We start from the raw sequence: 4,393 nt of genomic DNA on the forward strand, positions 1-4,393 counted from the left end.
TGCCCTGGAGTAGACTGACGGAAGCGTAGCTGCCAGTTTGCACCTACGGCCCCTCCGACCACCACCAATCATTCATTCATCATTCATTCACCAGTGTGAGCGGCACCGGGGGCAAGTGTGTAGTCTCCTGCCCAAGGACACAACGGCAGCGATTTTGGATGTCAATAGGTGGGAAGTGAACCTGCAACCCTCAGGTTTCTGGTACGGCCGCTCTACCCACTACGCCATGCCGCCCCCATATTGGCTCTCTCTCTCTCTCTCTATTTCTCTCTCTCTCTCTCTTTCACACACACACACACACACACACACACACACACACACACACACACACACACACACACACACACACACACGTTGCTTGACGACAATGCCGGATGAAGTATAAATGATAAAACATTAAATATTAAGAGTAGGTAAAAGTTCAACTCCTACCTTGTTTACTTTCCTGACGATTTCCCTAAAGTTTTGTAATCAATCAGAAATACCAAGCAGCTAAAATGGGCCAAACATGAGGAAGTGTGGAGAGAGTTTTGTATAAACTACCCATCATTCCTTATAATAGATTTATATAGGTGTAATTTTTAATTATATATACATGATGTATAATGTCCTGCGATGAGGTGGTGACTTGTCCAGGGTGTACACCGCCTTCCGCCCGATTGTAGCTGAGATAGGCACCAGCGCCCCCCGCCGCCCCAAAGGGAATAAGCGGTAGAAATGAATGGATGGATGGATGATGTATAATGTCCACAAAGTTCATTCAGCAAGATGTGTGTTATGTGTATGTTGACTTTATTGGTTGGTTCTAGTTAATTTACACCACGGGTGGGGAAAGTTGTTTGAATTGGGTCATATACATTGGTGCTGTGCTGTGTGTAGACTCTAACCACAAGCCACCAGCTCAGTGGCCTTGTGGTTAGAGTGTCCGCCCTGAGATCGGTAGGTCGTGAGTTCAAAGACTATAAAAATGGCACCCATTACCTTCCTGCTTGGCACTCAGCAGCAAGGGTTGGAATTGGGAGTTAAATCACTAAAAATAATTCCCGGGCGTGGCTACTGCTGCTGCTCACTACTCCTCTCACCTCCCAGAGTGTGAACAAGGGGATGGGTCAAATGCAGAGGACACATTTCATCACACCTAGTATATGTGTGACAATCATTGATACTTTAACTTTCAATTTAACTTCAGAAATGTGGTCGTTAACTCATGATTCCGTCCATCTCCACATGAGAGTGGTAAAATCCAATATCATACCAAAATAATTTACAGTTGTCTAAAAAAATAGACAAAAACACACAGTGGGCCAATCTTTTTAAACCGCACTGTAGACCCTGGCGGGCCCTAATGTGGACACCCCGAGCTACAATCACAAAAATGTAAAATTTAAATAGTTGGATGGAAATGTACATGTACTCTTGGGAACCACCGAGTGGCTTCGGGGCCCTAAGATACCGCTTAGTTCACTGCAAATAGGACTAACTTTAAGTCCTTTGTATAATTAAAAATGTTCTTTATATAATGATTGAACAATTTTAGTCCCAGTATTGATCCCTGGGGTACGCCGCAAGATATATTTAGCTCTGCAGACGTGTGTTCACCTATCTTCACGTAATGCTTCCTGTTGGTTAAGTAGCTTCTTACACGGTTAAAAACCAGCCCTTGGATGCCATACTAATTTGTGAACTAATATTGTAGAAGTTACCCTCTAGTGGGTTCCTCGGACCACCACAGACTGCCAAGGGAGCCCGGATCAGAGGTACAACACTGTTTTATTTTCATTAAATAGCGCAAGTGTTTTGCTTTCCAGCAAGCTGTCTTTTCTGCGCCTGTCTCTCTCTCTCTCTCGCTCTGTGGCTCCCACTCCAGCTCCAACTACGTGTCTCATCCCGGCTGCTACTACTAAAGGCGACAGGTGATTTGATCACAAGGCCCACCTGGGCCATCCACTCACCTGTCGCTGTCTTCGAGGCCGGTCCTGGCACACCCCGTTCCAACGCAGGCTCGCAGGCCACTCCCCCCCTCCACAGATATATTATAAAGAATTGTGTGAAACGCTTTTTATAGATGCATAAACACTGCAGCCACACACTGTTTACCATCCATTGCGTTGCAAAAAAATAATAGTACGGGGAAAAAAAAATCAATGTGGTCACGCCATCATGTTGCAATCATGTTATTACTAGTAGAGTTAAGACAATGAGTCAAATATCTCCGTGTGTGGTTTGTCAGGGCATCCCAGCACTCTTTTGTGCTGAAAGCCAATTAGGGGGCGGAGGTATGAACGCTCTGGGAAAATGCAGATGAGTGGCGTAGGTGTGTTTGGTTTGCTGACTCCAGCTGTGCCTCATGGAGAATTCCTCTGACCCGAGGACCGGTTGCTGTGTGAGGCCACATGTACCCCTGTTGCAAAGCAGGCAGGCGCAATACGCAATACCCCCCCACCACCTCACACACACATACACTCCCCCTCCCAGCCCCCTCCTGAAAGGGCTGGCCATTGACCTCTCAGGCAAGTGGCAATATTTGCTCACCTGAAATACACACATCTTGCCAATTGGGGTCGGGGACTGTGCAAGGAGCCCTTGATGCAGCTGTGGCCCTTATAGAGAAAGAGCCCAGACCAGGAAGTTTTGTGGCAGAGGAAGGGCTGGGGCAAAGAGGGGAGGGGGCGGTCTTTTGAGCAGTGTTAGCCCTATTGTGTCTTGAAGGAGGCGGGGAGCGTATTTGTTGGAAGCTGCAGAGGCTGATGAGGTGCTAATCTGTTGAGTGGCGGAGTCATTGGGCCTCTGTTCCCAATAGCCTGTTAGCTGTCAGGGCCTGTAAAAAAGGGCACAATTTACGGGCCCATGACCACGACTGAGCCACCCGTGTCCGCGGGTAAGCAAACACAGATTGGACACTTATGTTGCTGCAGCCTTTTTTTTTTTTCTTTTTTTTTTTTTTTTACCACCGTGGCTCCTGGGGTGAGCTGTCGGCTGCTCTGTAAACACTACAAATTAGCCATCTGCATATGGATGCGCACCTCACCCATCCGACAAGCTCTAGAAGCAGATAGGCGGCCCTGATGTAAATTCTACCGCTATCTGCTTTTAATTTCTGCGCTATGCATACAGAAGGAGGATATCTTTCAGGCACGGAGAGCTTGTTGTGCCTAGCGTGCTGAAGCATGAGGGTGATGAAAGCATGGCGACTAAGATGGGTCACAGGTAATCCCAAACTTCAATTTCCCATCAGCACGGAATACTGATAAGACCGCGGGAGATATAAGCCTCACTTCAAGCTCTCGGAAAATAGGAAATGGAGCGAAAGCCTGTCTTAGATGGTCACGACCCTGGCATGTTTTCAACACCACATTTAAACTTTGCATGATTCCATTAGTTCAGCCCTCAACTTTAATTAGGACTTAAAAAAAAGCCAATCATTACAATTCTACTTTGACTTTTTATTTATTTAAGTATTCTAATTAATTTGATTAAGTAAAAAAATAAAATAAAATAACAATAAAATAGGACAGAATAGAATAGAATAAAATAGGACAAAATACAATACAATAGAATAAATATATGTGGTAAAACTTTAGTATGGGGAACACATATTCACCATTAATTAGTTGCTTATTAACATACAAATTAGTAACATATTGGCTGTTTTTATTTAGTCATTATTAAGTGCTTATTAATGCCTTAATCTGCATGGCTTTATTATACAACCAGTAAGCCATTAACTAAGAGTCTTCCCTCTATAACCTCAGAATTTTGCTTATGAGCAACCCTAGATGTGACTTTAAGGTTTTACTACTTACGCATGTCATTCATGGCCATCGGATTTGGGACATGGGAGAAAAAGAAAAGAAACGGCAGATCAACTGGTCTAAAAAGGGACTCTATTTGAAGGCTACAGCATACAAATGAGTTTTAATGTGAGACTTAAATGCTTCTACTGAGGTGCCATCTCGAACTGTTACCGGGAGGGCATTCCAGAGTACTGGAGCCCGAAATGAAAACGCTTTATAGCCCGCAGACTTTTTTTGGGCTTTGGGAATCACTAATAAGCCGGAGTCCTTTGAACGCAGATTTCTTGCCGGGACATATGGTACAATACAATCGGCAAGATAGGTTGGAGCTAGACTGTGTACCGCTTGCTTTTTTATCGGCTTGGGACATCCCTGCGCTGCTGATTCACCTCCGCTTGGGATGGTTTCCTGCTGGCACCGCTGTGAACGGGACTCTCGCTGCTGTGTTGGATCCTCTTTGGACTGGACTCTCGCGGCTGTGTTGGATCCACTATGGATTGAACTTTCACAGTATCATGTTAGACCCGCTCGCCATCCATTGCTTTCGTCCTCTCCAAGGTTCTCATAGTCATCATTGTCACCGACGTCCCACTGGGTCA

Source organism: Nerophis ophidion, linkage group LG03 (assembly GCF_033978795.1).
Source record: "Nerophis ophidion isolate RoL-2023_Sa linkage group LG03, RoL_Noph_v1.0, whole genome shotgun sequence".
NCBI classification, from domain to species: Eukaryota; Metazoa; Chordata; class Actinopteri; order Syngnathiformes; family Syngnathidae; genus Nerophis; species Nerophis ophidion.